The 12,592-nt window shown below is 32.4% G+C and overlaps 1 protein-coding gene across 2 annotated transcripts in view; it reads left to right on the top strand.

The window, feature by feature from the left end:
• Positions 1-1,358: 1,358 nt before the first annotated feature.
• LOC129749003 (zinc finger protein 454-like) overlaps positions 1,359-12,592 on the top strand; it is a 57,494-nt gene continuing 46,260 nt past the window's right edge. Inside the window, exon 1 of one of the 2 annotated variants that reach the window (XM_055743819.1) lies at positions 1,359-1,514. The gene's annotated coding sequence lies outside the window, so the exon portion shown is untranslated. Of the gene's footprint in view, positions 1,519-12,592 lie in introns of both variants that reach the window. The other variant, XM_055743818.1, reaches the window with a different exon arrangement.

The following is a 12,592-nucleotide window of genomic DNA, read 5'->3' as shown; positions in this document are numbered from 1 at the left end:
GGTCAGCGAACAGGATGTCCAAAGTGTGATGAGTGGTATTTGCCGAAAAGTTCGAGATTTCATCAAAACCACATAAGTTATTTGTTATTTTTCCTTTAAATTGCAATAAAATAAATACATTTTGAGTACATAACATTTTAACTTCAAGATAGACCCGTTTTAATGCGTCCAGATTTAAGATAACAATTCCTTATTTTGACTCGCACTTACATAACAACATATTGAGGAATCATACGTTAAAATTACTACTGTTTCTCACAATCTATATATGAAAATTTATAAAAAAAATGTTTTTTTCAAATTGTTTAAAAAAAAAAATAATTTAGATTTTTTTAAATTTATAAATGATTCAAATCAAACAAATTAACCGAAATCCGTTCGATTTGTAAAAATCCGACCATCTGGGAATCTAGACAGTTTTCAGAGTATATTTCCCATATACATTACATATACAAAAAAAAAACAAATTTTGTGACGTGAATTTACTCATTCGCGCTATTGTAACTCGTTTGGATCTTTAACGATTTCTGTAGAATCAAGTGTTTGTCATTTTCAAAGAAGATCTATATTCTTTTTGTTAGAAAGTGTAAAAGTTTCCTCGTAAAATTAAAATGTTTCCTTTTGTGTGACGTAAATTCACTCATTTGCGACTGTTTTGTTCGCTGTTTAAAACAACTCCATTGAATATAAACAATTTTTTTTACACAACGAGGCAGTGTTTGTTGGCTCCAAATTTTGTTTTCTCTTTATTCGTTGTTTTTTTTTTGTAATTTGAATTATCGAAATTATTTACGATTTTTTTACTCGAGAACGTATAAAAAATCACTTGTGAACGGTACAAGCGCGTTAAATATGTCTACTTACAATATTCGTCGAAAATTGTTTACGGTCTTCTGCGAAGTTATGTTTTAACGAATTATGGATGAATCTTCCTGAAGGATGAAAATCTCGCAACAAAAGTATCCGTGATGAACTGTTAGTTTGAATTTTTGGTTGTTGCCAGAATTAAGGTTTTAAGTGTAATAGGCGATCCGCTCTCCCTATATGAATATTCTTAGAATATGGATATATTCCCTTAAACTGACTTGTGTTTTTCTCTTATCTTCAACAACGTGTTTTGTCAGGTAATTTTAAATTCTGAACATAAGAAATAGGCTACAATTACCTAAATGGTGTTAAATTTTCTTGAACAATCCATCAACAATTACAATCGAACACATTTCGCCAGCACTGCCTGTGTGGTGCGCTTGCGCACTTTAGCGCCGCACACTGGGAGAGAACTGTCAAAACAGCCGTTTGTGATAATACGACGAACAGTCCCTCAGAGAAAAAAAAATCCCATATAGCTCCCTACTACACACTTCCACAGGCAGGGAGCAAAGCGAAAAATTTCGACAGCCGACAAACCCAGGAAAAAAGTTCCTGCTCTGTTTTTCAGTGAGTCTTTTCTGCCAGTGCAAGTTTGTGGGTTGAAAATTCGTGATTTCTGGATCAAATTTTAAGGGTAATTGATTGTAAGTAAGTAGATTTTTGAAAAGTACATTTATGTAGCATGAAATTGTCTGCGTTTTTATTGTTTTCGTTCTGCCAATATTGAAAGAAATTCCTGCATGTCTCATCGTTTAATTTTCGCTTTGTTTTGTGTGTGTTTCTTGCAATGTAACCCGTGTAGTCTTTTTTCGTCTTTCGTTTGCGAGTTCCCTGCTTGAATTTTGAATGATAGCAAAAGCGACTAAATTTTTCCGGCTCGTAACCTAGAGTTATTGCTATTCTATTCGAATCGAATACATTATCGCAGTTAGCTTTGGTTATCATAATTTTTCATCAAAAGTAAAGTGACTCGCCCATTTTGCTCGAAAAGTTTTCATCTCATGGCCTGCTTTTATGTATAGAGAATCCATCCCGAATCTCTCCTCGTTAGCCTGGCAGCACAGCATATACCAACGTAGACCAGCCAGAGTCAATTGATTAATTAGGAGTGCTCTAGTTTAAAAATAGACATTGCGTAATTGAACTGTTCGGTTCAAAACATTCGCAATGTCAGTCTGCGTAGACTGTGGACTGCGAACCCCGTTTGACGAAGATCATCAAATTTTTCAGCCTACTACGAAAACGTCAGTCAGTTGCGGTCCCTCATTCTTCATCACTCAATGCTCGCGCTCAAGTGGGTAAAAGTTTTCGTTCCTGCAATATCGCGCATGTTTTGCTCTGGTTCGAGGGCTCTCGATTGTTTGATAGAAGTTTATCAACGAATCACCATTCACATACACTACAGGGCTGTGCTCTGGTATTACGCTCTTGGCAGGAGACTTCAATGCATGGATCCCTTTTTTCGATTTTTTTTTCATTCTGTCTCCATTACCAATTAATGATGAGTGAAGATCGTTGACCAGGGTGCGAAGAAAGGGTGTGTCATGGTGGAAAGAGTTCGTGGATTAGTTTTGGTGAAATTTTTGAAAATATGTTCAAAGTGTTCGACGCATTCATGTTAATGTTTTTCCACGCTTCAAATACTTGTGTAGCTTTATATGTTTTAGAAGACTGTATAAGTGCATACAGGCTTTTTTTTAACCATATCGAGTTTTAGAAGCTCTATAAACTAGTTTACGAGAATGAGAAGATCTTCTTAACCCTCATCCGCTCTCGAGTGTCAATATGACAGACACTTGTAACTTTATTCGGGTTCATCTAAATATAACAAATGCTACTGGGACCCCCAATGATTTGAATTCATGGAATCTTTAATTATAAAAATTATAGAGGATGATTTTTTTTCAAGAAAAAAAATTTCAGATCAAGAAATGAATTTACTATAGTAACCGGAAATTTCTTGATCCCAAAAGGTGTCCAAGAATAAGAGTAAACAAACATGTCAGAAAATCGGCATCCCTCCGGCAAAATTCAGTCTTAAATTACTCAAGGCCAAAGACATTTTATTTTATTACAATAAGTATATGACCTTCCAGAATTTAAACTTATTTTTTTTGTGAGTTCAGAATTGCAATTCAATAAACCTTTTGTATTGAAACTCAAATCTTGACACACAAACACCCTACCTTAAGAATGGGTTTTTACGAAGTGTAACTTAATAAGCTCTAACTTGATACCAACCATTTTAACCATATCAACAAGTTTGAAGTCATGTGAAATACTCACAATAGTCAATAGAATTAGCAAAAAAAATATAAATCCTAGTATCCATTACTTTATTCCTAATCTGTTTGATTATTAAAAAAGCTTCTATGTCATTACAAATGATATGCTAATATGAAATATTCTTCAAGAATCCAATTTCAGTCTCAATTGAAAACAAATTTCTTGTCCTACGAAACGCACAGCTTCACATTCTACCAAGTTTTTAAAACGTAGGTTCCAAAATGGTGTGTTCTTGAGTTATAAGTTAATTTTTTTAAATAAGTTTTTGAAATGGTAAGATGTTTTTATTGAAAAAACTAGCTAACCCGGTATGCTTTGCTACACCTTGCGAAAATAAATGAATTTTGTTTAAATTATCTAAATTTTTAAGTTTTTTTGTAGGTATCATTTTGAATTAATTTCAGTATAAATCAGAAGCAACTATTTTTAAAAGGAAAACTGCAACTAGCGTTTGGAACTGCAGTACAAAGATGATTTCATCTTATTTAGTGTAACTTGATCTTAAAATTAGTTTTTTATGATCTGAAAGGAGGGCTCATGAACTTCCATAAGCACATTGTTGGTATCTGAATAACGTCACTTACCGCATGTTTCTTTTGATTGATAATAATATGAAAATCAAACTTGTCTCCTTTCCTATATTTCGCCTTGAAAAATGGAGGGTCTCAATTTATTTGTATGCAAACAACCTCTCTCATAAAAGATGGTATCTTTTGATTGATTAGTGATCGATTGATGTTAAAAAATGCCCCACTACTTGAAGGCGTTTCTTGTGATCATACTTATTTTTTCGTTCAAAAAACCCTCTTATACCAGAGTTGGTCCCATTGCATGATAAGGAATCAACATTATATGGAACCCCCTTCTTCTCTCTCCTTTCTGCAAGGCGGAAAGTTTTATAACAATCTTAGAAACATATCTCGTACCCAAAAACCTTGCCATGCGAAATTGGGTTCCATTTGCTTGACAAAAAATTCCCTATAGGAAAAATATACCTTTTTGATTGTATCGTCGAAATTGTTGATATTTCCTTGAAATTTGAGTGGCACTTTCCAACTGGGATAGCATTTCATAAAAAGCGATCGATGCGCATTCTGGAATTGATATTGCGTTCTGTTGGTAAAATAATTCAACAAACGAAATCGAGAGTCCACTCAGTAGGGTCAGTGGTTGGTACCATATATCAATAGAAACTGTTTTATGTTTTCAAATACCCTTTCATGAAAAATTTGGTTCCATTTGCTCTAACCGTCTTCACGATTAGCAAAAAAAAAATCATATGTGAGACTCATCTCCCTTTCTATTTTTTCAATTGAAGAAGAGAGGGGTCTCACATAATCATAGAAATATCTCTCGTACTCAAATACCATCCCATGCCAAGTTTGGTAATTGTTAAAAATTGTATCTTTTTTATCTTTCATCTTCATCTTCATCTTCATCTTCGTGTTTATCTTTTTCATCTTTATACTTCGTTTTGATTTTCAAATAAATTCACCGGATATTATAAAATCGCTTATAAGTTTTCCCAAATTTTTGGTCATGCTTTTTTAATTTTTGAAATATTTTTAAAAAATTTTCATTGTTTTTCAATCCTGAATTTTTATAAGAAAAAAATAGTTTCTACATTTGATCTATCCCAGGATCCAATATTTCAATAGACGGCGACAAAATATTCAGAGCTTAAAATCTATATATATAAAAATGAATTTCTGTCTGTCTGTCTGTCTGTCTGTTCCCTATAGACTCGAAAACTACTGAAGCGATTTGCTTGGAACTAAGCATATGAGGGTTTTGGAGGCCGGGGAAGGTTCCTATAATAGTTTGAGACCCCTCCCTCTTTCTAGAAGGGGAGGAGGGGTCTCTCATTTAAAAGTAACAAGTCTTCATAACTCGAGAACTAATCAAGCAAATCAAACCAAACTTGGCATGAGTGGGTACTTGGGTACGAGAAATTTTTCTAAAAATATTTGGTACCCCTCCCTCCCTCCAGTTGGGAGATAGGAAGGGAGAGGGAGCCTACTTTGATTTTTTTTTATAACTGGAGAACCACTCAAGCTAATGGAACCAAATTTGGCATGGGAAGGTAGTGGAATTCTAGAAATGGTTCTATGATTATTTCAGACCCCTCCCTCCTTCCATTGGAAATACAGGAAGGAAAGAGGGGGGGGGACTTTCAAACTTTTTTGTTGCATAACTTGAAAACTTTTCGAGCAAATAAAACCAAATTTGGCTTGGAAGGGTATTTGGGTACGATAAATACTTCTACGGATATTTGGTATCCCACACTCCTTTCAGTGAGAAGATATAAAGTGGGGAGGGGGCTTCTTTACAATTTTCAGCTTTACGGGAAAACTAATCAAGCAAATGGTACCAAATTTGGCGTGGGAAGGTATTTGGTTACGAGAAATGTTTCTTTGATATTTTGAAAACCCTCCATTCTTCCAGTCGGAAAATCTAAAGGGAGGGGGGTCCTCCTATACAATTTTCTAAATCACTCTGGAAACCTACCCACCAAATGAAACACAATTTGGTTTGGGAGGATATTTGAGCATAAGGAATGTTTCTGTGAATATTTGGTACTACTGCCTTCTTCCAGTGGGTTAAAAGGAAGGAGAAAGAAGGACTCCTTAACAGATTTTCCGCATAACTCGAGTACTAACAGAGCAAATGGAAACAATTTTGGCATGGGAAAGCATTTGGAAACGTAAAATGGTTATTTGCTAATTTGAGATTTCGTTATCCTCCAATTGGGGAACTTATCTAACCAATGGAACCAAATATTACATGAGAACAATCATACACTCGAGCAAATAGAACAGAGTTTGGTATGGGAGTGTGTTTTAATACCCAAAATGTTTGATTTGATCACCGCCTTCGAAGTAGGGGATAGGTAGGAAGAGGGGCTCCGTTACAAAGTTTATAGCATAACTCGACAACTAAAAAAGCGATCGAAACCAAACTTGGCATGAGAGAGTTTTAGAGCACAAGAAATATTTTTCCATTGGTTTAGCACCTCTTCCTCCATTCAACGGAACGATAAAAGGTGGGAAGAATAAATATTAGAAATATAGGAATGGGGGAGGTGGTCACGCTCACAATTTGTATAATCATTCGAGAACGAATAGGTAAAATAAGTATCCCGTGACGTTATTTTGTTACGCAAAATGTTTCTATGATAGTATTAAACCCTCTCCCCATTAAAAAGAGACAACGAAGATTCTATATCCAGAGTAATAAAAAGGATTAAAACACAGGTTAAAATGAAATAATAATGAGGATTCCAAAAAAAAATGCAATTTTATTTTGATATTTCTTTTTATGATTTTGAAATTGAATTGAAATTTTTGTGCAAATAAATGAAAAGTTAATAACTAGGTAAAACAAATTTCATTAATTTTTGGAAGGTGTAGCATAGCACACCGGGTCAGCTAGTATTAAAATAAAAAACCAGCGCTCGAATATAGAAAATGTTTCATTTATTTTTTATTTTAAATCACTTTTCTTGAATCGATCATTTTTTTTTTAAATAAATTTATGAAAGTTAGAAAAATGTCTAAAAAAAAGTGTCTAAGAAAAATGTTAGAAAGTGTCTAAAAAAAGTGATATTTGTGAACAAAATACTAGATTTTCCATCTTAAAATTGCTTCGAGTTCCACCGAGTTCCACGCTAGTTTTATTTGGTAATGATTCCTCTTAACACGAAAAATAAAATCCACATTGGCTGGTGTTGCGAAAATTTGCGCAATTCGATAAACCTTTTTTTTGTAAATCGTTAATATATTACACTAAATGCTTTCTACAGCGCTTCAGCAATTTCAAAACACATCATAATGTACTAAACAATTGTAGATTTAACATTTTTCAACTTTGTTTCGAAGACTGAAAATTGTTTTGTCTTGCCTACAACGTTTCAGATTAAAAAAACTGATTTTTCAATGTTTTTTTTTCTTAATTTCATTGTTACTCCTTAGAATGAAATTGTAGAACATTGACTTGTTCAGCAAAGTTATGTATTTTGTTAAGATAAACAAATTTGTAGAAGAAATCAAAGCTCTTAAATGCTTAACAAAAAAGTTAGCATTTTTATCTTGCTATTGGTGGACCCCTTGACTTTATATTTTATTTCAAAGTATGCGCCTTGTAAAATTATGCAATGTCGCGAAGACTTGGCTCTCTGCCCAAATCAGCACCCACTGTACCTACATGGAGAGCAAACAAACACGTTTTGCTGGACGTACTGCTTGTGGTTTTAGAAATTCAGGAATGATTTTACGTTTATAATTTTCATATTTTTGTTAAATCTCACAGCGTGAATTGTTGCACCTCACTAGAATGTAGATTAAATTAGCTTTAAAATGAGTATACTTTTTATTGGTCCAAACAAAGTAAAAGCACTGAAAATTCGGGTACAACCTGACGGTGGTACACAAAAACAAATACAATTTCAATTTGTAGAAAAATCGCGCAAAGTAGTCAACTTTGAAAAATTCCCGTTAATTCAATTTTTGTTGCATCAAAAATCTAAAAACAACAAAATGTCAGAATGAGAATAAAATTTGTAATGATATTTTTTCAAAAGCTCTACCACCGCTCAAACAGTTTTTACTAGCAATCTAATGAAAAGTAGGTTTTTCAGACCACTTTTTTGAACTTTTTGACCATCCCATTAAAAAAAAAATTAAAAAAATATTTCTTGGCTTCATGATGTAGACATTAACTTCAGCTTTCATATGCATAAAGCAAATATTTTTTGGACGTGTAATATATAAACTACAGCACTTTTCCTGAGGCATGTTTTTCGATTTTTTTTTCTTTCATGCTGAATAACGAGAAAACTATAAGCTTTAGCTAAATATAATGTTCTAATCATATTTTACTGACATGACAAGGTTTCTAGTGGTAAGATATAAAAAGAGTTATGACGATTTTAGCTTGGAGTGTCAAATTGATGGGGCTGATTAGGGTAATGAAATCTAATGCGGATGAGGGTTAAGGGAATTTTTAGAAAATATTTTTAGTTTCATAGGTGTTTAAAAATTACTCCATCAACATTACATGGCTATCTTAGAGTCACCATATCCTGCAACGCCAAAAAGAGTAGGGGAGATAAGGACATAACGGCCACCTTAATGCAAACGCTTATTTAACCATAGAAAACAGCTATAATATGTGAATTACATCATTGTTTCGTGTTCGATCACTAAAATAGTCTATTTTCTAATTGGCTGAAACTTGAAAAACTAGATAAAAATATTGAAAAATGCATTTAAAATTTGTTTGCCAAAAGTTGAAAATCAGTCACTGCAGGGGCATAATGAGTCCCCCTCCCCCCTGGGGCAGTATAAGCACCATTAATTGGGGCACGATGAGCGTTTTCTGCCGGGGAATCTAACAGCGAATTCAACTCGATGAAGTCAGATTCATCAAACAAAGCAATAACAAAATAATCTAGGTCTGTTTGTTTAATACAACAATTCAGCTACTATAATGCATCATTCAAGAGAATCGATCATGAATGGCAAATGGAAAAAATCACCTCTAATAGAAATCGAACTCTAGCCTTTTGATTACCTCTCAGACACCTTACCAATAGGCCACATCGTCAGATGTAAACTAGTCAAGCTGTTGCTCTATAATTCAGTTGACTACATCGAGTTGAATTTGCTGCTAGAATATACGGCAGAAAACGCTCACCGTGCCCCGATTAATAGTGCTCTGTTCGCCCCGAGCCAACAAATTTAAGTAAAAACGTGTTTAAAAATTGATTAAAGTGAAAAAATCAAAATTTTATGATGGTGAGAATTGAAAAACAATGTGCACATCATGTTGCAGTGCGTACATTACAGATCAAGATGATTTAAAGATCTTAAGAACTTATTTCGTGGTGCTCAAAAGTTATAATATTTTCGTCACTTGAGAACCTAGCTGGTATTTTTTAAATATCTCTGAAAAGATTATAAGGAGATACCTTTTTTTGTGAAAAATTAATTCTATAAGAAGTACGAAACAAATCCTCATGAAAGTTTATTTATGAAAATCGTACTTTTGTAGAAAAGAGGAGTTCTTATTATGCCCCGGGTGCTCGTTATGCGCTTATCTCCCCTACATTGAGATAATTTTTCGGAAAAATTAGAAAAAATACGAAATGGATTAAAAAAAAAGATATATTAAGCCATTCTTATAACGATAATCAATTCCAAGTTGGACAATTTTGAATTGTTCTTTAAAATTCTTTTATTTTTATTTTAAATTCAGATTTTCTTCATTTTGTTTTAAGCAAATTTTTTATGTGTTTGCTACTGTTTAGGTACTAGTAGCATGTTTAAAGGCGCTGATTGCTCTTACAGATTAGTTCAACGCCTTTCTTGAAACTAGATATTCCAAAAAGTTGTTTAATCTCATTATATCACTCATCAAAGAATTTATCTTTTTTCAAGAAAATTGTAATGCAAAATGAATGCATTAATGACCTCGGAATTCTTTTATCTTCATGAATTGAAAAAAATTACTGGGTTTTTCTGATAAAAAGTCTTTCAACACAACAAGAGTACATTTGGTGAAATTTCACAAAAAGAAGAGTACGCTCATTTCTCAATCGAAAAAGAGTACTAGTACTCTTCAAAGAATACGTATGGTATCCCGAGGCTATCTAAAGAAAAAAGTTTTAGTAAAAATAAGTGTTGTAATTTACAACTTGTGAAGCCTAAAGCACAAAGGAAAAAACCAGTGTCCTTTCCTTTGGCTATTTCAAAATCAACTTAATAAGTTCAATATTACTAAGATTTACTAAGTTGAGTCGAATAACTACGTTTTAGAAGTTGCTACTCTCGTATGTATGTATGTATGTATAATCCATCCAACGACCCCCTGAGCTGGCAGGTATGTTATGCAAAAGAGCCAATATTAATCCGTTTGATTAAAATTGTTCAATCGCGGGTGCTGGTGGTGTTAGCTCTATTGAAATTCCAGCAACCCATTTCAGAATGGCAACTGCACATCCCGAGGCTACTTTCATTGCCAATAAGCCCCGTCCAATCATAGCCGCATGACCAAATGGGTCATGTAATTATGATTAGTCTTTCCATCTTTTATTGTTGACATATCCAGCAACTTCATATATATAATTGCCAAATTATATAAACTTAGCACCCTAATACGTCCAATTAAAGATGGACATGTATTTAGTTTATGATTTCAATTATAATTACTATTATTTTATAGATGAAGATAAATAATATGGGTGAAAAAAAATACAATAATTAAAAATTATAATGAGCAATAGCAATAATAAGGATAATAAATAATAATATTAATAAATAATATTTAAAAATGATAAAATTAATTAAAGATGTCATCAGATAGCCTGTAAGAATTTTTGATATTGATAAAATTCTAAATTTGATCATGCACACACATTCTATGATATATGATATACCGGGTCATCTAGAACATATGAAAAATTTCATACAACATGAAAAATAGAATATTTTGTTTAAAACAAGGTTCCACCGCTATGGTTGAATATCTCTAAAATAATGACAAAAAAATATGATAAAATATTATGAAGGCATGTTTTAAGAACCTGGATATGCTTTGAAAAACAGCAATAATCTTTTTAATTTGATGGAGCCTAAAACCAAAACAATTAATATAAAGTGTTAGATCTTATGATTATATTTTTAGCAGACATTATGAAAATAGAAAATCAAATTTTAAAAATCATATAATATAGAATAATTTAATATAATAACATAATATAATAGGTATAATTTAATATAATATAGTATAATATAAAATAATAATAATATTATATAAAAATATAATACAAATCATCATAAAAACGTCATAAATAAATTCATCCAATCTTCTGCAAAAATAGAACAGTTAACGAAATCATCAAATGTAAATACGCTGGAAAAATATTATTTTGCTTTTAAACTGTGAATGATTAATGAAGATGAGCTCTGAAATACTAGATGATGCTTGAAGTTAATTCGTTATTTTAATGGGAACGTTGACCAACCTGATATTCGTTGCGCTTTCTTTTAACAAAAAAAACATCGATGACCTTAAATTTTTATTTATAAATAATCTTTTATTTGATGATACTGTAGAATGAATTCAAGAAACTGAACATTGTACAATTGATGTAATAAACTTATTAGATACAATTTATTTACATTTTTCTTCTTCAACTGATCAATGAAACCTCAACATTAACAGGGTCACCCATCATCCCTCACGTGTTCTCACCTACTCGTTAACACTGATCAAACAAACAAAAAAAAACAATAAATGAACCTTAAAAATGATATCAGTAAAATAAGACAGGTGTCGCGCTGAGAAATAAAGTAGTAAAAACAATTTCATCTGGATTCTCTATTGTGACGAAAGAACAACACCTAAAAAACAGAAATGTGTACCTCTGATTACTCTATAAATAATATATAAATCATGGAATCATTCACTCATAAATAAATATAGATTTTAGAATGTCTGAAAACAATATAAAATAATGAAATTACCGTTTCTGCTTTTGTTTTCAATGAGAAACAGTGCTATGATTGAGTTTTAGAAGTTGCTACTCTCGTTGCTCGAAAGTATAGGTAAGAAGAACAGATACCTAGTCTAAACTGGAATACCTGATGACTTTTTTTTATTGAGATTTTGTGATACGAAATTTATGGCGCCTGGTGACTTCTCTCACTGTTTAGAGGTTCCTCGCTTATCTAGGTTCGACCAACGGTTGTAGTTAGTAATAAAGCAAACGCAGATTCGATCGCGTCGTGATCCCATGTCCAAAATTTGATGCAGCCAACCAAATGGCGACCGTCAAAAAAGTTCAATTTATTACATGTTTATTTAACTTAGTTTTATATGTTGTAATTAGCCCACATCTTTCTACCGACTGCGACATTTAGCTTAACTTAGCTTGATTGACTACTCACATCCCATTTACCGATGTTTCATTTAAAGTACATACATAAATTCATAAGTTCATACATCTGAGAATTTTTCATACGTCTACGTCTAGTTTTTATCGAAATAAAAAGTTAAATGTTAACTCTGAGATACCCTTTTCCCTTAGCCATCTCGTTGACTTTGACTACTTTGACATATCTACATATATTGAACTAGCAATGTCTAGGTGTGTTAAAAGGAGAAATCATAAGAAAATTGAAATGGGAAATGAGGAGAATATTCAAAAATGTGTAAATGTACAAATACATTCAAAAATGTACAAAAATGCACACGAAATTTTAATACGTTTCCACAAATTTTATTCTCTGATTGTTTCAAATGAAATACTTTTGCAGAAATTTGAGTTTGGTTTCGAATGCCTGTTGAATCCTGAATCTTAGTTCTGATTTTTACTTTGAATGCTTATTCTTAACTCCGATTTAATTAACAGTCCAGAACAAGAATTCATAATTCA

Source organism: Uranotaenia lowii, chromosome 2 (genome assembly GCF_029784155.1).
Source record: "Uranotaenia lowii strain MFRU-FL chromosome 2, ASM2978415v1, whole genome shotgun sequence".
Lineage (NCBI taxonomy): Eukaryota > Metazoa > Arthropoda > Insecta > Diptera > Culicidae > Uranotaenia > Uranotaenia lowii.
Note: the sequence above shows the minus strand (reverse complement) of the source record. Positions and strands in the feature narration are given on the sequence as shown.